Genomic DNA, 23,647 nt, shown 5'->3' with positions numbered 1-23,647 from the left:
GGCCAAATGAGTTTACCCTGCAATGCAGGCGTTTTTATAGCGAGGTGTATTGCAATAAAGCATACACAACCCACTTGACCCTCAATAGTCTCCAAAGCACCTGGATGGGCACAGTTAGCAATGGCATGGCAATCAGGAAAGGGAACTGAGGGACAGTTCGAGCTTGCAAAATAAAGGGTTTAGGTGAGCTGTAGAGTCTGGCCAATATAACATAATCTATATTTATTAAACTTCTTCCCTTTCTTATGCTACATTGTTATAGTCCTATAAAAACAGAAACGCACTTCAGTACTTTTTTTTACTTCTTTATCTAGAACAATTAATTAATATTTAACCCATATTAAGCGAAAACTATACAGCGTCATAAGTATGAAAATTAATTATACATGTACCACTTACTATCGCAGAAGTCACGTTTCACTTCCTAAAAGAGCTAAATTTACTTTCTGAATCCTTTTTACCAGCTTAATTAACACTGGTTTTAATCAAAAGCAATTATAAATACACAAACAGTATAATTGAATTAATTCTATTACTACTGAAATATTGAGCTATAACGATACCTCGAAACGATAAACGTAAATTAAGGTATGTTTCCTACACTGATCCGATATAAAATATGACAAAACTAAAAAACAACTGAAAGACTTCTCGTAAAGCTATAGAGCCCACTACATCAGCAACACCTTTTAAGCCTATTTTTGACACTTTTCTCACCACTTTTAACGGTTATCAAGGTTAAGAACATTTTACACTCAAACTTCTTAGAAATATCTGTCTTATGCGTGTGCCTTAACAAACTTTATCCGGTCTAAGTTTATCATCCTGAAGAAACGTTACCTGTGCAACTTAAAGGAGCTCTGTCAAGACATTTCAGGTAATTTTACTGATGTTCAAAAATACTTCCAAAGTAAACGAAACCCAGAAATCCTCATAATTTTCAAGGGCAGAACAGCAACAAAAAAAAGGTGGAAAAGCAAAACAGCGGACTACAACTGAACTGCAACCTTGAAAAAGTTGGCCATTTTTTTCAAGATGCGTTGGCCTCAACGAAGCTCCTTTAATTTGTATGATTACTTCACTACCTGAATGTCTTTGTAAAAAACGCTAACACTACTTGACTTGACCAGCACTGTTTATACAAACTTACACTTTACAAACCGTTTCTGAAAACAGTACATTATTTTGTACTACTATTGATTAAATCATCTCCATTATTATTGAAAACTAAAGATCATATTCTAGTTCAGGGGCGGATCCAGGATTTTTCTTAGGACAGGGTGCATCACTAAGGAATGGCGTACCTGACTTGGTGGGGTAAACAAATTCTAAAAGCGAATACGCAGAAGAAGGCTTCAACTCAGGGAGGGGGTGAGGTTGCACACCCCCTGCACCCTCCCCCTGGATCCGCTCCTGTAGTTAACGTACATATTTTGATTTGAGTTTACATAGTGATACAAGGATTAAGCTGGTAAATCCCATAAATTCATACGAGTGATCACTCTTTCTTATTTCTCCACACAGTATCAACACACTGTCAAGCAGGCAGGTGAAGAGAACAACGAAAATCATCAATTTAGTATTATTGTTTTGATGTGCCACCCAATTCTCCCAACTAAAATTAAAAACATTTAATGGTAATCGATAAGGAGAATTAATTTCTCGATTTCAAAACAGAATTCAAGTCCAGGAGAGACTGACCTCTAGGTCTTCGAAGGTAGCACCAAGCTAGCTCACAAACTTGAGTTCTTTTTATTCAGTATTTGCGCCCTTTGATGGTTTTCTCTTGACAGAACTGCGAAGTCAGTTGTAATTCGAGTTGTATCTCAAATATTTGAACAGATCTATGCTCTTCGAGCAAATTTTCATCAGGTTTAGTTTGCGCTTGCCGCCCCAGGAAAGTTTCAAATAGCGGTTCCCAGAAATACTTTTATCAGAGAATGAGGTTTAACTGATACCTGAGAATTTGGCAAAATTTGTCAGCCGCGAATTAACGCTTCTTTTTAAACTGACAGCTGAGATCTGAGATACGCAAAATTTATTGATACCTGGGAAATGGGCTAAAAGTTAAAATGATAACTGAGATTCTAGCACCCTAATCCAGAATCTCTTCCCAGCTGTCGTTCCAATTCAGTTACACCATTCAGCACTAACTAGCTCTGGAAATAGCAACAGTAAAGGATAAAGGAAACTTTCCTTTAAGAAAAAAATATTGAAATATGGCAACAGCCTGCACTGACTTAATTTCACATTTCATATTTTGCTGCTTGGAGAAATTCTCGCCATGTTTGGAAACGCTGGCTTCTGTTAGAATATTGAAGAAAATTCTCCAAACCTACCTCAGACGGCCGCAATCCTATGTTAGAACAGCTCCATACGTTAAATGTAATACCTAGTCGGATTCGTAGTCAGAAAAATCCTCATCTTCTTCAAAGTCAGAACTGCTTATTGGCTCAAGCATGTCATCCTTAATGGATGACGAGCTAATCTGAGATGCTGAAGCGATTTGTCCTTGCAGTTGTAGACTTGTCTCAGCTGTCTTTACTTTGCCTTTCGAAGGTGACGTCGAAGGTATCAATGGCAGCGCAGCGCCCAGTCTACAGAGTTTTATCATGCACACTCGACCAGACGACGTAAAACAGACAGCTCTGTCTTCTTCAGTGGACACGGCCATGCTTACAATGCTTTCCTGCCCTTCAGCTATCCTGGCGAATCCAACAGCTTTCGACGCGCTGATGTCCCACAGAAAGACCATACCATCAACGCCGTATGAGATAAGATAACGATTTACTTTTAAAACCGACAAAACTCAACTTTACCAAGATGGCCGCGAAGAACTTGTTGGGCCCGTGAGAAATTGATATTGGAAGCATTGAGACTGTACACAAGAATTACGTCTGCGATGCAGCATACCAAAAACTGCTTGTCTACTGACAAAGTGCACTGGCTGAACCTAACAGAGTTGTAAGGCTTATCGACTGCGAGTCTGGTAAGAAGGTGGTAGGTATGTTCAGCGTACTCCCAGATTTCAATTTCGTAGTCACCACACAAGACTAGTTCTCGTTTATTCGATGAAAGATAACAACATTCTGCGGTGAGGAACCCTGGTGATTTGAAAGAAGCTGAAACAGCTTCCTCTTTGATATCCCATGTATAGAAATGTGAATCATTCCTGCTATCCTGGATACAAAAGAGAAGAAAGAAGCTCTCAGCTGAAAATGCAAAGTATGTAACCGTGAACTGGTGTGCAGATTCAAACACTGAATGAAGCAAATTCAATTCCGAATTTGCAAAACTGTACAACTCTACCTTGCGTGACCAGTGAATGGCAATTAGACTTCCGTCTGAGGACAGCGCACAATTCTTCACAAGGAGACACTGCTGGTAGTCTGCAGTCGACGAATACTTTGAAGAGAAGGCGATGACGTCTTTATCAGCAACAGTGGAAGTTTCCCATAAAGTAACAACCAAGTCAGACGTAACAGACATAACAGTATTACCTGAGCAGAAAATCGCTGCAACGGATTTTCCGAAAACCGATGGTTGCACAGGTGATGCTGAAACAAACTTAAAAGGACTAAATAAACTTGTCAACAAGATGGCTGTCTCTTCGGTACCACAACGAAACAAATAACCAACCTGCCTTTCTCCTGCAAAGTAGCAAAGGTTACAGCCCGACACACTCGCGAGTACCTTACCTGTCGTGAGAGATAAGGCTTGCAGTGAACCTTCACAGGAATACACCAAATAAAGATCATCATTTGAAAAGGTAAAGCGTGTGAACTTACCGAAGGTGTGTTCTGGTTTTTCGTGATAAATATGGTGTCGTTCTTGATTTCCTGTTTGTAACAAACTCATCTTCAGTGAATTACCGGTCTGGATTACCCATTTTGATTCTGGTGACACGCAAGCAACAATTTCGTTGTTAAAAACATTAACGAGATCCTGAAAACCTTTAGGAATGTTTCTCCACAGGCCAATCTTGGATGCGTTATTGTGGACCTCCCTCAATAACTTAGCGGATGCAAAACCTTGCCATTTTGTACGCTCCTCCATCTGCTGTTTTAAGAGCTCGTAAATCTTCTCTATTCTCGTTAAGTCCATATAATCTGGGTATGCACTTCCAAGTCCAAAACCTACCGAAATCATGATGAACTTTAGGAGGTCAATCGGCTCCCCACAATTACCCACTAGCTCGAACAGCTGCTTCAGCTTTCGCGTCATCTCCTGCAGAGTCTTGTTCGGTTTATACTCGTGCATCCACAACGACTCCAGACTATGATCCACCATACACGCAGAATAGAAAAAGAACCTGTGCAAAGCAGTTATTGTGGCAATGTTACAACATGACATGGCTTTCCATATGCCAGAACAGCCCATTTTTGATCCATCTTCACTATAAGCACAGAACACATGGCTGAAATAGGTGAACGGGTTGAGCTCAATGTCCGCTGAAAAAACTTGCTGCAACAAAGGCATCCCAGTCTCTAGATCCCAAACCTGATATTCAAATATGCATGGGTAGAGCTTAATGACAAGTTGTCGTACAGCTACTAAGGATGGTTCTTGATTTGACTCAGTTAATTCTCTTAGTCTGCGACAGTAATAGCAAGAAGGATTGTCACGAACGTCACCCTCACCCAATATTTCGTCACCCTCATCCAATATTTCGCTCAATCCATGACGCTCGAACAAGCGTCTGATTTGCATCCCTGCTTTGCTACATGGTTTTTTCTGTTTCAATCCGTCAGGACAAAAACGGACGGTCAGCTCATCATCTCCACTCTGCTCACTCTCCTTCATTGCCCAAAGAGCCAGTAAGTCAAAAACACAAGACTGACCCTCGCAGGTACTCGGATTAGACAGAGAACTTCTATTCACGACAATGCACTGTCCATCACGAGTCAGTACGCCCCATTTATAGATATGAGAATTCCCTGAGAATTGAGGAAAGTCCTCCACACAACCTCGATCAACAGAAAACCATTTGTCGAGACGTCCAAAAAATAGGAACTTACCGTCGGGAGAATACTCCAAATGGTTAATGCTATCAATAGTTTCGTTGCTTAGATCAAAAGGATCGCTCACTCTTTCTACCGTAGATGGGTCAAAGAATTGCAGAGACCGACCCTTTGCTCCAGCCACTGTCCTCCCATCAGGTGATGTGGCAAAGCAGTGCATGTGAGCAATGTTAGCGTCAGGAACAGGATAAAAGAACCACTCAAAACAAGGAGTGGACATTTGAGGGATGGAAACGGTCTCTTGGACAGCGTTTGAAGCATTTCGTATGCAGGAGTGCAGAAGGTAGGGGCATTTCAAGAGAACAAGAACATTGTTTTCAAGAGCAAATACGATCTCCAGGAGGATGTCTTGTTTCCAAACTTCGTCAAGGGAAAGACAGCTCGCAGCAAGCCTTAAATCGTCCAGCAGGTGGTAAATCTCAATTCTTCCACTTTGTATCCTTCTCTCAATGAAATCATAACTCGTCAAGCAATCGTAAACAGCCTTCAACGAATCTTTAGCCCCATTCTGACACAAAACGCGAACGGCCACGGACGAAACGTAGTCCTCCAAATCGGCGTCATTTGACAGGCATGTTGGTCGCGATTCGTTCACAATAGAAGACAGGATTTCAACAAAAATCGTTCCAACATACTCACCTGCAATCTTCTTATTGATGAACAACCTTCGCGAAGCTTTGGCTTTGTCTGTCAACCACGCTGGGATCAGATTGTGAAGGAAAGTTAATGTCTGATCAGATGTCCGTAACACCACAAATTGTGATACAGCATCGATCACTTGTTGCTCATCGTGATTTGATTTCTCTCTCTTTAGAATGTAAGAAATGATTGAAACAGGAAGTGGAGTGGGGGCTACGATGGCACAACCAAACAACTTCTTGAAGATATCCTGTCCCACTTGATCATACACGCGCGTAAAATTCTGCAGAAAAAAACTGTCGATATCTCCAGGGAAAAAATCGCTCAACTGATTCAATTCCTTACCTGAATGCAGAGAAAGCCTAAGTTCTTCCACAATGTAATGTGCATACAAGAATAATCCGTTACACTTTTTTGATATGGCTTCTACCGTGACGGATAAACGAGAGAAATCAATTCTCTTTTTCAAAAACGTTTGGATGTCCTGCTCATGCTGCTGATAGAAGTTGTCTTGGTCGCTGTTTCCAGCGCAAATTTTAACACAGGGGTTGTACTTTTTCAATCTGAACTGCACCGAATCTTCAGGGCGACTGGTGATAAAGAACACAAGCCAATCAGGAAGCAGGGGAAAGCAGTGCATTATGAGATCAAGGAAATCTTCCCTGGACTCATACTCTGTCTCGTCTAATGCGTCAATGATGACTAACCTTCTCTGGCTACAGGGCAAACACTTACTTAATGGTTCTTGTAATAATTTTGTAAAGAGCTCCCGAACACCAAGTTCAGAATTGTCTAAAAACACTTTTACTCCACTCTCTCCGCGTACAATTACTTTATACTGAGTATTACAATCACAGAGTTCATGGGCAACAGTCCCAAGAAGATACCTGGGATCGTTTCTTGTACCATCATTGTGACGGCAGAAGTAGGCAGCTCCTAAGTGTCCAACCTTTCTCATGCGCTGTGCCATGACTCCCGCAATCACACTTTTTCCGACACCTGGATCGCCTAGGAGTACATAAGCTCGCGAGTTGCCTGGAGTGTGGAACCACTCGTCAAAATCGTCAAAAAACCACTGCCTTGTGTCTGCATCGTAACGTTCGGCAAAAAATGTGACGTCAATTTCACAACTGGCAATCTCTGAAAATAAAATTTTACGGTACACTTTTTTTTTCCCATGAACAAGTAACTTTAAAATTTAAAAGCCATTTAAAAGCAAACAGTAAATAAATGAATAAATAAATACATTAATTAATTAACTGAGCCGCTATGCCAACTACTTGAAGGCTAAGTTTGTTTTAGGTGTATCATGTACGTTTTTTGGTTGTCATTCATTGTGTTCTTTCTTTGTTATCCTTTTTCAGTCTCAGTTTAGAGCCTGTGGTTAAAGAAATTATACAGCGAACCGCAGATTTTCAAGTAATTATAACTTCTCGTTATATTAGCAACTTACCAACGGACACGTTGCTGTGGAATTGCCGGGAAGCTCCATTTGTGGGACCTTCATAACTGCAGTTCCCTGAAATAGATCAAAGGCTCTTTAAACCAGCTTGTAATATTTGAAGCGGACATGTTCATATAACATAATATTAAGGTTGGTACAAAGATTAATTAAGGTTGGTAGAAAGATTTCGGGGAGTTGTATTTTGCCTGTCACAGCATAAATTTTAAAAATCGTTAATTTAGAGATAATCATTAAAGGGCCCAGTCAAACACACCCTTTTTTCGTTTACATGCAAGAGTTTGGCTATCATATTACTTTCTTTTTCAGGAACACAACTTACAGTTAAGCAATAAGATTTCGCTTCACCATGCAATACTAATCAGTAAATCCGATGGTATCGAAAATGACGGAGGCTGACTAGGGTCCTTTAAGCTCATTTAGGTGAAACTTTTGAGCTGTTTTGATTGTTACAAATGATAAAGTCTGCACAGCACTTTATCGGTAAACAACTATAATCAACTTAATGTCTATCAAATGAGATAAAATCCACATTTCATTTTAAATCTCCTCGCCCTTAGCTAGTCGGGTGCTAATCTGATATGTTGATTGTTGATTCGAATCGCCCTACTGTATCATATCCAATGGTCGTCGCCCGACTCCGTTATGTGGCTTTCGACTTGTGAATAGGATTTCAACAGACGTGTAACGCAATCGCACGAATTTAGTTTGATCACGTACTGTGACTCGAATCAACAACAGACTGATTCGCGCTGCAGTTATAAGGTGAATTTGACTAGCAATACGGTCAAATAGAGCGCCAGTCTGCTGTGCGGGAGGTCGAGGGCTCGAGCCCCAGACCGGACCAACACTCAGGGTCTTAAAATAACTGAGTGGAACGTGCTGCCTTTGAAATCACACCTGCAAATGGTTAGACATTCAAGTCTTCTCTGATAAAGACTATAAACCGTAGGCCCCGTCTCCTGCATCTCCAGTGTTACATGGTTAGCAAGGGACGTTAAAGAACCCATACACTTATCGAAAAGAGTAGGGTACGTAGCTCCCGGTGTTGTAGTCTGACCTTGTCTCACGGGTTGGTGATTAACCTCATTGCACCTTTCCTCCTTGGACAGAACTGTCCAAGAAAAATTGCTATGACTATGACTATGGCTCCTCTGCTCCCTGTGGTTGTAGGTTGGTGCAGTAGTAAGATTTCAGAAGCGGTAATCTGAAGGTGGGGGTGCTACTCCTGGTGAGGTAACTTTTATTTCTACCGTGCTACTAACGAATGGTTGCGTTTGTATAGGCATAATGAAATATATAAATGTTCAAGCCATGAAAATAATGTAGTTTCATAAGAAAATGAGACGAAATGAAATAACACCCGGAAGAATAGCAATTTTCGAGCGTGAAACCCTCGCACATGATTTTTGGCAACCCTACCAAAATTATCGATGGATCGAATTATACACCAAATTTTATTGTATGCCAAGTAGTCTTAAAATTTAATTAAGAAATAGAAAACATGTACCGTGTTTCCATCGAGTTATAGAAACACGAGTGGAAGTTTGGGAGAACAAGAAATGCTGTGGGAACACTGTTGGATTAGCTGTTAAAGTTACTCTACAATCCGAGGGTAAATAAAGTATACTACTACTACTACTACTACTACTACTACTACTACTACTACTACTACTACTACTACTACTACTACTACTACTACTACTACTACTACTACTACTACTACTACTACTACTACTACTACTACTACTACTACTACTACTACTACTACTACTACTACTACTACTACTACTACTACTACTACTACTACTACTACTACTACTACTACTACTACTACTACTACTACTACTACTACTACTACTACTACTACTACTACTACTACTACTACTACTACTACTACTACTACTACTACTACTACTACTACTACTACTACTACTACTACTACTACTACTACTACTACTACTACTACTACTACTACTACTACTACTACTACTACTACTACTACTACTACTACTACTACTACTACTACTACTACTACTACTACTACTACTACTACTACTACTACTACTACTACTACTACTACTACTACTACTACTACTACTACTACTACTACTACTACTACTACTACTACTACTACTACTACTACTACTACTACTACTACTACTACTACTACTACTACTACTACTACTACTACTACTACTACTACTACTACTACTACTACTACTACTACTACTACTACTACTACTACTACTACTACTACTACTACTACTACTACTACTACTACTACTACTACTACTACTACTACTACTACTACTACTACTACTACTACTACTACTACTACTACTACTACTACTACTACTACTACTACTACTACTACTACTACTACTACTACTACTACTACTACTACTACTACTACTACTACTACTACTACTACTACTACTACTACTACTACTACTACTACTACTACTACTACTACTACTACTACTACTACTACTACTACTACTACTACTACTACTACTACTACTACTACTACTACTACTACTACTACTACTACTACTACTACTACTACTACTACTACTACTACTACTACTACTACTACTACTACTACTACTACTACTACTACTACTACTACTACTACTACTACTACTACTACTACTACTACTACTACTACTACTACTACTACTACTACTACTACTACTACTACTACTACTACTACTACTACTACTACTACTACTACTACTACTACTACTACTACTACTACTACTACTACTACTACTACTACTACTACTACTACTACTACTACTACTACTACTACTACTACTACTACTACTACTACTACTACTACTACTACTACTACTACTACTACTACTACTACTACTACTACTACTATCAGACTTCCGGTTTTCTAGTTATAAGACCCCGTTGCATCTTGGGTCCATGTGCTTTTCGTGATCCACCATCTTGTTCACTTCTTGAATTGTACGTCTTGTATGCGGAATAAATCCTTGCTTTGAAGCCTAAATATTACATGGTGGCAGCGGTAGCTGGAGACACTAAACGCTAAACAATGCCAGGAGGCGACGAATCTACTTCATCAGCGTCGGAGACGATTAATCAGGCCCAAACGACCACACAAATTCCTCTCCCCGGAACGTTCGAAGAGGCAAACAGCCCACAAGCAGCAGACACATGGCCAAAGTGGCTTCGCCGATTCGACAGGTACAGAGTAGCATCAGGGCTCAACAATAAACCACAAACGGAGCAGGTTAGTACTCTCTTTTATGCAATGGGTGACAGTGCCGACGACATTCTTCAAACGCTTCAATTAGACGAAGAAACTGTTTCCTACGAGGAGATCAAGAAATCATTCAACGACCATTTTGCTGAACGGCGAAACGTAATCGTGGAGAGAGCGCGTTTTAACAAAAGGTCTCAAATAGCGGGAGAATCGGTCGACACATTCATCCAGGATCTATACAGATTAGCAGATAATTGTGACTATGGTGTGTTAAAGGATAACTTAATTCGAGACCGAATTGTAGTGGGGGTACTTGATGATTCACTTTCCGATCGACTTCAATCAGAAGCTTCTCTTACACTCGCACAAACCGTTCAAATGAGTCGTCAGGCAGAATCTAGAGCACAAAACCGTGATCTTGTCCGTGGGGACAACAAACCAGCTTCAGTTGAATTTATTAACTCAGGAAAGTCTGGAAATAAAAAACTTCCGAACAAAGAAACTCCCAAACCTGCCCAAAGTTGTGGATGGTGTGGCCGCGAAAGACACCAGCGCCAAGTTTGCCCGGCTAAAGATGCTACCTGTAACAAATGTGAAAAAAGGGGACACTTTCAAAATGTTTGTCGCAGCCCTGCCTCCCCAACAAAGAAAGTATACGAGCTCGAAGATGATGAAGAGCAGGAAGAGGGAGTTGAGGTTCTATTTCTTGGAGAAGTTCAAACCACAGGGGGAGGGGGGGTTGGACCGCCCAACTCGGGATTAATGGCCACAGTACTCGCTTCAAGCTGGATACCGGTGCCGCAGTCACAGTCATTGGCGCACATACCTCGTGGCTGAAAGATCAGAAGTTTGCCAAACCGAAACAAACCTTACCAGGCCCTGGAAATATTCAAATCCCAGTCATTGGCATGTTTCAAGCTAACCTCTCATACCGCCAGAGAAAAGTTACTGAACCAGTCTATGTCATACCAGACCAGACATGTCGACTGCTAAGCAGAAAAGCCTGTGTTGCATTGGGGCTTATCAGAGAACCACTCATGTCAACCTCCTTTCCTTCACGTCCATGGGAAAGGCTAGCTGCCGCCCTCTTTGAACTCAAAGGAAAGGTCTACTTGATTGTCGTTGATTACTATTCAAGATGGTTTGAGATCAAGAAACTGAATGACCAATCATCTGCCAGAGTCATTTTAATCCTGAAAGAACTATTTTCCACACATGGCATACCTGACATCATTGTATCAGATAATGGCCCACAATTCAGCTCTGATGCCTTTCGGCTGTTTGCCACTGAGTACGATTTTGTTCATGTGACAAGCTCACCTGAATACCCAAGAGCCAATGGGGAAGTTGAAAGGGCAGTCCGTACGGTCAAAGCACTGCTCCGCAAGAATGAAGACCCGTATCCAGCCCTCCTGGCTTACCGATCTACACCTTTGCAAAATGGTTTTTCACCCAGCGAGTTACTAATGGGGCGCCGTCTGCGAACCAAGGTTCCTGCCATGCCCAGTGTCCTCAAACCAAATGTGCAAGACACCGACCGGCAAAGAGTGGAACTGAGAGAGGACGAATACAGGTCAAAGCAACAGATTTATCATGACAAACGACACCAAGCCCGTGCCCTCCCTCCACTCACCACTGGCGAGCAAGTTTGGGTGCGCGACCAGAACCGGGAGGGTCAGATCATTGGAACCACCAAGCTACCGAGATCCTACTTGGTGAAGACCGACATGAGCACATTGCCACGTAATCGGTCTGCTCTAGTTCCAACCAGTTCGAAGCCAGCCTTTCCCTCTGATGGCCTAACTGTGGCACCTCGCGATCACGCACTGCCCGTGGACCAAACATATCCAAAGGTTTCTACCCATGTGCGAGAGAATCTACCGGCTGAACCTTCAACACCTGCCGGATCCACAACAGCTGTGTCAACCCAAGAAGGCCATCCGAACACTGGGAACCTCCACAATGGCTAGATCTGTGAACATTTAACAAAGCGAACTTGCCTTGAACATTGTTACATTATTGTTGAGTTTACCGAACTGTGTGCACAGAGTTAGCACTCAAACTTTGGGGGAAGATGTTGGATTAGTTGTTCATTACATCAGACTTCCGGTTTTCTAGTTATAAGACCCCGTTGCATCTTGAGTCCATGTGCTTTTCGTGATCCACCGTCTTGTTCACTTCTTGAATTGTATGTCTTGTATGCGGAATAAATCCTTGCTTTGAAGCCTAAATATTACAAACACGAGCCGCAGGGAGTGTTTCCACAGCTTTTTCGAGTTCTCCCAAACTTTCACGATTGTTTCTATAACTCGATAGAAACACGCAGAACATGTTTGCTATTTCTTTTAGAAAATACCGCGACGAAAAAGAGGAAAACAATTTGTTAACTTTGATCATCAAAAAGTAAATTCTCTTTGCTCGCAAGATCATCACATCAACAGCTCGTGCAAGTTCTGTGTTTCCATCGAGTTATAGAAACACGGTTTTTAACCAATCAGCGCGCGTTTTTTCTTAGGACTGTTTCCGGTGTTTTCTAAAAGAAATAGAAAACATGTTCTCCGTGTTTCTATCGAGTTATAGAAATACTCGTGAAAGTCGCGTTCCCACAACATTTCTCGTTCTCCCAAACTTCCACTCGTGTTTCTACTTAACAATTAGATTATGAGCTCGAGATTTCTATGAGGTGATAGTTAATTCGGCCCTCGGCCTCGTCAACTATCACCTCATAGAAATCGAGAGCGAATAATCTAATTGTTTTAGTAGAATTCTCACTAAAATTTACTTCAAATAACGGTTTCCAATTATTTCTCGACGTATTATTAAGCTTTACGTCTGAAAAAGGTCGCTCGGTTTGAATTGTCATTTAAAATTGAAGTTGTGCGCGCGCGCATCAGTTTTTTCAATAATTTCAAATGTCAAGAAACTGTAAATGTCCTTCATTTTGACTTCTCTGGAATTTAACTATCCATTTGCATCAAAATGTTCCTCCAAAACTTTGGAAAATGAAAAAGACGTCGCCATTTCCAAAACGACCTCCAGCCACTGCTCACTAAATAGTGTTCAATGGCTCGGCCAAGCAGATTACAGCATTTGCATTAATATACTTGTAGAATTCTACTAAAATTCGATAGAAACACAGTACATGTTTTCTATTTCTCAATTAATAGCCTTTAATGGGAGGACTTATTCGACTCGAAAGATCAGTTCATCTCTCGGTTAATCGTTCAGTTCCTTTTGCGGAATACACTGGCCAGCGGAATTAACACTAAAAGTTTACGGATGATAGCCTGAAATCTTATTTGCATAATCTGATCACTACAACTATGATTCCCTCTAGCTATGCTATCACTCGTCAAAAAGGACAACTCTGGAGCTCAACTACAAGGCCCTTTCTAACAATGATTCACATTTCGATACGTGATTCTCAATTTAATTAAATTTCTTCCATTGAAGAGATTTATCGCTTTTTTTGTAAGGTTATAATTGCAGTAAATACATGCCTTGTTTGAAGTATGCTTGGTCAAACAACTTTATATAGATATAACTGAGTCTAAGTCGGAGTTACACCTCAAAGTCATCAGTTTCTGCAACTCAATTACCTAATCATCAACTTCAAGATGATAAAGGTAAATTAACCGCTAAAGCTAGTCAGTAAAATATCTATACCTCGATCCTGATTCTCCTCGGGACAAGACTGAGAACTCCGTTGTTTCTCCATATGTGTAACTCGTCGTTGTACATCTTCTTGTTGAAGTAGTTTCAAAGTTTCTAAATCAGTTTGCATGGCATCCACTTTGATCGACAGCGAACTTTGTTCTTGTTTCATGACTTCTTGTTCATGCTGCACACTTACAACTCTTGTATCCACATCGCTTTGCAAGGCATCTACTGTCTTCGAGAGCAAACTTTGTTTTTGTTTCATGACTTCTTGTTCATGCTGCACACTCGCAACTCTTGCTTCTAGTTCCTCTAGACTTGTTAAAATGTCCTTAAGTGCTTGTGTTACTCGCTTCTTATCCTCCTGCACTTCAAATGTCAACTGCTCTACATCTGTCTTCAATGTATTAACGTGCTGTTGTACCAACTTCAACAGATCAGGATCCACAGTAGCATTCATACACAGTATGGTGCCTTAAGTAACAAACAAGGAAGTGAACTATCAGGAATGCTAGGCTGACAAAATGTTAGGGGAGCCTGTAATGGACTACAGACTTCTAATCATGCAACGCTCGGGCGCCAAAAGAATGCGTTAATCTGCATTACTTAACTACGGAGAACAGAGGACTTGTCACCAGTCTTGTTGTGTCTTGTAAATTTCTGCTTTGTCGTAATCGGATTAGGTTGGAAGTTAAGCTAATAAAGAACGCGAGGTGAAATATGCTCTTAAAGCCAAAGCGAAGAAAGGACATACATGGAATGGAAGAAATTGAGGTCATCAGTACCATCAATAAGTTGTAAAGAGAGCATTTAATAAAGTAACAATATAATATTAAATAACTGTTTATTCAAAATATCGCCTTACAATAATTACGAATATAATTTAAAAAATTGAAAACATAAGCAATTAATTTACATCTGATTTTAAATAATGACTGATTTGCATCTGTTTAAAAATACAAAAATATTACATGATGGAACACTTAAAGTGCCTATGAAGTGAAATTTTTTTTTTGCGTTTATCTGTCGCTTTTTATGTCTACTTTTCGAAACTGCGTAAAGCGAATAATGTTAAAAAGAGAAAAATCCGACTTTTTGCCGCCCAAAGTGAGCTCAGTATAGCAAAACAGTGTGTGCGGAGACTGGCAACGAGTTTACAAGCGATGAAATGCTGAAATGATGTGAAATGCCAAAGGAGATTTCTTCAAAGTTCGCCATTTTTTTTGCAAGGAAAATGTTTGATAGTGATGGATATATGTCCTCTAGTGAAAGTTCCAACGTACGAGGAGTCGGAAAGTTGAGATGAAGTCGTCTGAACAATTTTCGACGTCACTACCTTGTAATACATTCGTTTTGGCCGCGCGCAAAATGGACCCACTTTCGGTTGTCAAATTCGAACTTTGGGCAGCAAAAGGTCCAATTTTTCGCTCTTTAACATTATTTCGAAAAGTAGACATAACAAGCGACAGAAAAACGCCAAAACACTCTTCACTTCATAGGCACGTTAATGTATACTTTGAACATTCAAAGCTGATAACATCTCAGTCTGTTTTTAAAAATGTTCAAATTATCCGCCTCAGCAATTTCTTTTGGCAGATTATTCCATGTATAGATTACGCATACAAAAAAGAATGTTTAAAGCTATAGTTTCTGATGTAGACTTAAGTTTGAAGCGGTGATTAACTCTTAGTGGTCAAAAAGCGTGTGCAAACTTACAAAAATGCTGAGGGCTCCAGTCCGTTAAATCTGTTTATTGTTTAAAGTGAGCAACTTCAACCTAATAATTTAACGCAGTGAAAGACCTTTTTCCTTGAAGATTAAGCTAGAAGCAACCAAAAAAAATTAGAAGCAAAAATTTTCATTTATATTAGGAGTAAAAAAGGTATACCCATAATGCATTGCGATTGAACGTCATTATCTATATCAAAACTTTGTCATCTTATCATTCATTTTGTGTTGATACTGGATATAATGGTTTGCTGGTGGTAGAATAGTGTCTCAGTGTAAATGCTTTGCATAATACACCTAGAGTTTATCATTTGTCCACATCACCTGTACCTGTATATATTTAGCTCTGATGCTGTGTGAATCTAAAGCTTGAAAGGTAAAAGGGTTAAATGAAAATTCAAAGCCGGGTACCTAACCCTGTTGCATATCTACAGATTAATAAGTATTTGAATGGAATAATGGCTACTGTGGAAATCAGGCAAGTACCTTTTGTCTCCCAGTCTCTGAGTTCTGCTAAAAGGCCTCTCTCAAAGGCGCCTGGCAGACCAAGGGCTTTAACTAGTCTTTCCATCTCGTTAAAACTCTGTTGATAATTCACTGGACCCCAGTCACTGAATACACAATGGGCCCAGGAATTTCTAGCTTGTCTAACATCATTAGCAGCACTCTGTACAGCTGGAGAGAAGACTGGCACTTTACCAAGCAGGGTGAGCATGGCAGATGCATCGCAGTGTTCATCAAAGGCGTTAAACTTGGCCATGTGGTTCTCTACATAGAGCTTGGCAAAGTCAACATGTGATGTCACACGGCAGTCAAATAAGGAGTAATTGAACCTTGCACCTGGCAGCCTGGGAAATGCATCATTACCATTGATGTTCTCATACTTTAAGAATGTTGGCCAATTCTTAAGTCGCCCAGCTGAGCTCTGAGTGTGAACACTGTGGCTTGTTTGAAGATTGCCATACTCCCTCTGAACTCCTTGTTCTACAAAAGGTTGTATTTGGGTAACCAGGACCTTGTTGAGTGCAATGCCAAAGACCAACCATCTTTTCTGGTTGTCTGTAACACAATGAAGTGTGGACCTAAAAGAGTTAATGAAACTATGTATTTTAATTTTACATTACTTTGGATAAGAACCACAGGATACCCAGACTAATTATATCATGGACCAACAACATATAGAGCAAATAATTATATGGATTTGAAATATCAATACTAAAATAAATGTATTGCCACCTAACTTAAACTGAGAATTTAATACAGTCCAGGCTCTACAGAATATTCAGTTGCCAGAGAAGACAGGCATCAAAGAGTTTAGATTCAAAAGCAGCTGGAATATTGAAGATGACCTTAAGGCAACAGACAAGTGTGGCCATCTTGGTAAGCTGAAACTGTGGTGCTTACAGGTTTGCTTCCTTCCCAAACTGACTGATGAAGCCACCACTGGTGTATTGGGTGACTATGACCTAAGGGTGGAGGCTATGGGACCCAGCAATTGGTAGTTACCTCAGAAAGGGAAGGCTAGGTACAGCACAGCCGGTGATCAGGTTCACCTTTCTGAACCTGCTTGCAGGCTAGATGCACCAAAGTCCTTGACAAGTGTGGCTATTTACAGCTCTACTCCTGAGCTCCAAATCCAAGAAAGGTTTCTATTGGAGGGAGAAAAGTCATAGAGCCCGGCTAAACAGGTGATCCTGGGATTTAAAGCTAGTTCTTATATTCCACTGACAAGCTTGGGACAAAGCTGCAATTGGAACTGGTGGCTTCATTGAACTCAACTTGGCAGGCATGCCAGCAGTCAACAACTGTTCCCATTTGCTGTAAGCATCCCAACTCACGCTTTTACCAACGTCTTTGGCAGATGTGGCTATTGCAGCTCTGCTCCTGAAATCTTAATCCAAGAAAGGTTTCTACTGGAGGGAGAAAGGTCATAAACGTCTGGTTAAACAGGTGATCCTGTGATTTAAGACTAGTTCATATTTTCCACTGACAAACCTGAGACAACGCGGACAGTTGCAACTGGTGGCTTCAATGAACGCAACTCAACTTAACTCAGCAGGCATGCCAGCAGTCAGTAACTGTTCCCAATTGCTGTAAGTCATGTCCCACCTCATGCCTAAGTCAGCAGAGTATGTGCACAAAGTTTACATCCCTGAAACCTAATGTGGAAAGGAATCAGGGCACTGGAAGAGGCTGTGGAGTCCAAGACTGAGGGTCAATAAGCACAAAGTGTAAAGAGATTATTGGAGCTGTGTAGCATGATTGTTGAAGTCTTGTTTGCAGGAGAAGAAGCACATAGTGGTCCTAGGACAATGATGATGAAATAGGTACTAGATAACTTCTTCTTACTTAAAAGTAAGAAGACGGAAATCAGTTGCTCTGTTGTGGGAGAACCTCAGTTCAATGTAGGGTGCACTGGCTATTTGGAAAGCAGTGGCCTGAAGGACTGGCAGGTTGGTTGAACCTTGTGTCCATGTAACCCTTAACATTCAACTTTATGTCCTTGCATGCAGTGACATCCTTGTAGCAAATCAGGATCTGTGGAGGAAATCTTTTATGAGTTGTCACATCTTTTGTGAGTAGTGTCAGTAGTCACTACATCAATACCTTGGCTGTATTAAGCCAGGTAATGAGCAGAGGTTCTAGCCTATCAAAGTGTTGATAGCCAGTGTCAGACCATAAGCCTGGGATGGGATTTGGTGTTTAAACAAAGGTGAAATGATCAAGCAGCAATCTGCAAGGAAGGTGGCACCTCTAGTGTAAGTTGCATTTTGCAATCATTTGAATGTGTTTGCAGATATCCATAGTCTCCAGTGCTGTAGCAAGGGGAGGGGCCAGAGGGGAGGCGTGCCCCCCCAGTTTTTTTACCCCAAAAGTAAAACCAGACATGTATAAAATGCTGAACACCACAACAAAAAGCTACTGAAAGCGATGGCAGTGTACAGGGATACTGACTTGCAGCAGTACAAGCTAGAACCCCAGCTGTCCCTGCTTCCAGAAATGGTGCAAGCAGACACCTCCAGATTCGACATCGCTGATCTGCTGGAGTTTTTCTCAGTCAATCGGAAATGCTTGTTAACTCTTATTGAGTGAGATTTGCACCCTTGCTAAGCTTATGCTTGTCACGCCAGCTACCCACACTAACAGCGAGCACTCCTCCGCCTTAAAGTGGCTCAAGACTTACCTGCGCTCAACCACAAGAGAGACCATGCTCAATCATGTCATGCTTCTGCATGTCCACAAGGAATTGGCAGATGGTATTGACATGGTGGAAGTTACCAAGAATTTGTTTGTGGGGCACAAACAGCGGCGCAAGCACTTGTTCGGGAAGTTTTCATAAAATGACATGCATCTTGCATCTAAGGCAACTCTGACAGTTTAATAACGAGCTAATACCTGACTCTGAGTCTATAACAGGCGAAACACTTGCTTGAGAGACCGTCGGTTTTGTTATTTTGTAATTGACTTTGCAATTGTTATACTTTCTTCAATCTACATTCACTTGCTGAGACAGTGTGGGGAGTAATTTGCGAGACGTGTAAATTACAAATAGCTCTTGGAGAACACTGGAATTAGCACCTCCAAACCTCGAGATTTCAAAATTTTCTGGGAGGGATGCCCCCAGACCCTCATAACGGCTCGTGCCTTTGGCGCCCAATTCTGTGTCCCCCAGTTTTTTTCTCTTGCTACGGCACTGCTCCTGGTGTTACCAATGCACTGTGACCTCCAGTGCTGTGGACTGATATATCAAAGACAGTTCTGTTGGCAGAGCTTTCTATTCCATGAAAGAGTAATTGATGGGCATATGAGAGAACAATGGTCTAGTTTGCAGACTTGAAGAGTCAGTGTGAAAATTGGATCTCGCCTCATGATCACTGTCTAGCACATGGGCTACACAAGTGCAATTACAACTCCTCCAAGAATAGGTCTTTAATGTTTAATGTCTTTAAAGTCATGTTTCAGCAGATGACACAGGTGCCGAAAAATGCCTTCAAGCACAACAGTTGCTCGATCTTCTTAAATACTTGTCAAAGTATGCCATCTGAGTGTATATTTTTCTTGAATCATTAAAGCTGCAATTTGCATATGATGCTAAGAAATTTGCACTTACCCTCCTGACAATGTAACTGCTGTTGCCATTGATAATATTCTCACATAATGGTCAGTTGATGTCCACCCTACAGTCAAACAAAATCAATTAATGGAACAGTATTCTTTGTAAATACATGGGAGAGGCTGGTGAGTGATTTTGCTCAACCTTGATACTAGGGCTTTTCTCTAGGGGAGGGAATGGGGGCTCCCATATGTAAAGGCGTGGGTTGCCTGTCAGAAAATTTAAATTCAACCCCTACAGGAGACCAATCTAAGCATGGCTCTAGCTACATTTGATCCCTAAAATATATCATTTAAAACAGAATAAGCTCCATTAACAGCTGCTGTTTAGGAAGAGAGCCGGTGCTGGTGGAGCAGACTCAAGAGAGCGGCAATGTTGAGATGTAAAATGGATAGCATCTTTTAAATCATTATTTCTCCGTGTGCAACCTTAAAGAATCTTTGTGGCTAAAAGTAGCCACATTTCATCATGAACACCCTAAGTGAGACCAGAACCCTAGACCCTTGAGTATTAGACAATGAGCATCCGTCCCTGACCTTTTCATATGGAAGTCCTACCCAGGGGGCTTTTTCTTTATTTGGGGTAAGTGCACCTCAGAGGATTGTGAATGTATATTGTGAAAGAGCAGGAATTTATGTTGAGGTCAAATGAGATTTATGAATAAAGCTGCTTCTTGCCAAAAATTCCCTGATTGAGCAACATCCCCAAATCTATGACATCAGATGGTGCATTAGAGCCAGATAAGCAGGGCTTGAAATTGCGACTCACTGGTCGCCAATGCGACCAAAAATTGAGCACTGGCGACTAAATTTTCAGAACTGGTCGCCAGCTGGCGACTCGCGTTTTGTCCAATAACTAAAGCAAACCACAACACAACTTTTGTTTTTAAATCTTTATATTAGGAAATCAATCGGATATGGTAGCTAGTATACAACTCACCTTTCCGTTCCCAGTAAAGTAATGTCTGAATATTACAAGATAATCGAAAAAATTGAACGTATTTCGACACGTTGATACTGCGTTCATGGGGTGCCATATTGTTTCAGTGGCTTCTTCCGAAACTGGGATAGCAGGCGCACTTCAACACTATGTACTTTTCATTTGCCACGAAAATGGCGGCTGATACCAATCAGCTGAAGGAATTATCTGAGTTTTTACGAGCGGGGAATGAAGATTCAGCCAAAAGGTTAATCCAAACTTTGAATCCTTCCTCAGTTGTTGAATAAAATACGCATATACGCAAGGACCTGTGTTTGTCTCACAATGCAAACCACGGACTTAGAATGTTTTATGCTTCGCTTCATTTAAAATGACTACGGAGACAACCATCACCTTCGGACCAGAGACATATCACTTGAGAACAATGGTAGCTTTATAACTAATTGTTACTCGTGTTGTTTCTAATTGTTTTCACTCTTCAATTGTGACTTTTCTTACATGGAAAGTAACGTATAAAATCGTGTTCTTGTGTGAGTTATATATAAAATAAGTTGGCGACCAAAATTTACGAACTGGCGACCAAAATTTTTCTGTTACTCGCCAGCTTGCTCCCAAAAGAAAAAGTTAATTTCGAGCCCTGATAAGGGCACATTACCAAAACTTTTAAGCCTAAAATGTAGGCCTTGACTTAATGTTCAGTGTCCCGAAGATACTGTTTAGTAAGTAATTTTTTATTGTGCAATTCAAAAGAATGTACACCATGGATACCCTGTGAGACAGAGATTCATAATACATGTATGGACCTGGACAACTTTGCCTACCCACTGGACAAAATATATATATTTTTAATTTTGGCAACAAACCTCCAAGATCACTTTGATAGCACGGATCACAAAAACACTTAAATTAATTCTGAAATTATTCTTCCATTCGCTTTCTAGAATCCCTCTCTTGAGTAAGGTTTTCCTCTTAAATCTTCTAGTTGAATCAGTTTCCTTTTCACATGTTCAGTGAGAGTTGAATTGTATCACAGGGCTGTGTTTACATTGCAACTTGTTCAGAGTTTGGCATCTCTGTTGCTGTCCTTGTCTAGCAATAAGAACCAGATATAAAATGCACAGCCAGCACAGGTAGGAATATCAAGCTCCCTAGAAACATTCTTCAACTGTCAGCCGCTGAAATGTCAGTCATGTCCCACCCCCAGCCTCCCTCAGGGATATGGCAGAAGGCTGGAGATATCTACCATTTTCTGCTATAACTAAATAAGACAACTCTGCCTGTGAAATTTTGCTTGCAAACTTGGGCAATCTTTGACCCTCCTGCTAGGAGCCCTAGCACTATGGGTACACTTCCTGTCTTAAATTCAAAACAACTTGGCCACTCTCACTCAACGCAAATCAATGCAGAATTTGTGTGGGCTTATAGCTAAATTAAAAATGTGTTTCGCAGTATTTGTCGGGCAGCGAATTCACCTGTCTGAATGACTACACCAGCCCTTTTATACCCTTTGGCCTTTTAAAGTGCATCCTCGCTAAACAGCCGAATAACTGCGCATCGCGAAAGGTTATCAGAAATTTTGATTTGTAAACAAATATTCGCGTCAAAATATACCGAAGCATCTCCAGTTTTAAAGCAGTGTAATATCGTCAGCTTACCTCGTAATTTTTCTCTATTCTTCGCGTAGGAAAGCGCTTTAGTTTATACAAAATCCCCTGAACACCCTGAGTTGGTCTGGAATCGTTCGTCCTGAAATATGAAAGCGGAAATAACTTCTGGGATGGTTCCTCAGTCCCAGCTTTCCACGGTATGGCTAAGCCGAGGCTAAGCCTCAGGCCACTTGAAATTGGCGTTGTAGCCTCTTTTCTTCGGAAAACAAGTGGTTAAATAATGTTCATTTTAATTCATTAAATTTCTAAACTAATCACTCTCTCCCATAGTGCCATTTACAAGAGTTTGTCATAAGCTGGGATGGCGGCGACATTTTTTTTCCCGGTTTCCGGTGTACGGGTAGGCGGAGGGCGCCATGTTTGACCATATCTGGTAATGACATAGCCGTTTCCTCGGGGTTTCTCTGGAAGCCAGTCACAATTGTGACCAGTAATTTTAGTTAGTGTTTATACGTTTAGAGATAGCTTATCTCTCAAATCATACTAGTAAAATGATTGTTTGGGGTGCGTGTCCATTTCAGGCATGCCCTAATTCGCAGAAAATGACGGTCGGATTGTACGTAGGGCTAAGGTTTTCCTCCACATCATTCGTTTGTTTGCCTTATAAGTAATGCAATATACACATTGTAGCACATCATTTTTGTAAACCAAAGCGTCTCTTCATTCCACATTTTGTATTGTGTAACAACTTACTTCAATTTTGGCAAATAAAACGCGTGTAAATAAAACACTGTTGGTATCATATTTCAGAACTGATCCTCACGAAATGGTTATAAAAGCCGATCCTTGACTATTTCAACCGAGATTCCCATACTAACTCCTCCATACTAACTCCTGATCTTGAAAAAGTAACAACAGGGTGACTGTAACAACTGTTCAAGTGTATTCCTAACAGTGCAAGTACAATGGAGGTGCAAGCCAGTCTACTACTGAAACAGTTTCCGACAATCTCAGTGACAATCCCTCAGAGTGTCTCACTTCGTAGTGCTACCCAGTTCAATCAGTTCAAGCCGATATAAATGTTGGCTAGCGAGGTACTGGCTTGCGAAAGTATAGACTCCTTTCGTTGTACGGGACAACCCGAGCCGATCATTCAGGCCGATAAATCACTGGATAACTCTTAGCTTGCGAAAGCATACCAGTCCTGTGCAACCTGCACCACAGGCTAACCACCCTATGTGT

General features: G+C 40.8%; 1 pseudogene across 1 annotated transcript; it reads right to left on the bottom strand.

The window, feature by feature from the left end:
* Positions 1 to 239: 239 nt before the first annotated feature.
* On the bottom strand, positions 240 to 23,023 carry LOC145464970 (uncharacterized; annotated as a pseudogene). Its single transcript, XR_014041477.1, has 6 exons — positions 22,454 to 23,023; positions 19,857 to 19,923; positions 16,232 to 16,827; positions 14,027 to 14,491; positions 7,114 to 7,179; positions 240 to 6,800 (listed from the first exon to the last, which is right to left on the bottom strand). The product of XR_014041477.1 is annotated as an uncharacterized LOC145464970 (transcript).
* Between the last annotated feature and the right edge of the window lie 624 nt (positions 23,024 to 23,647).

The sequence above is a fragment of the Orbicella franksi genome, chromosome 13 (genome assembly GCF_964199315.1).
Source record: "Orbicella franksi chromosome 13, jaOrbFran1.1, whole genome shotgun sequence".
Classification (NCBI taxonomy): domain Eukaryota; kingdom Metazoa; phylum Cnidaria; class Anthozoa; order Scleractinia; family Merulinidae; genus Orbicella; species Orbicella franksi.
Note: the sequence above shows the minus strand (reverse complement) of the source record. Positions and strands in the feature narration are given on the sequence as shown.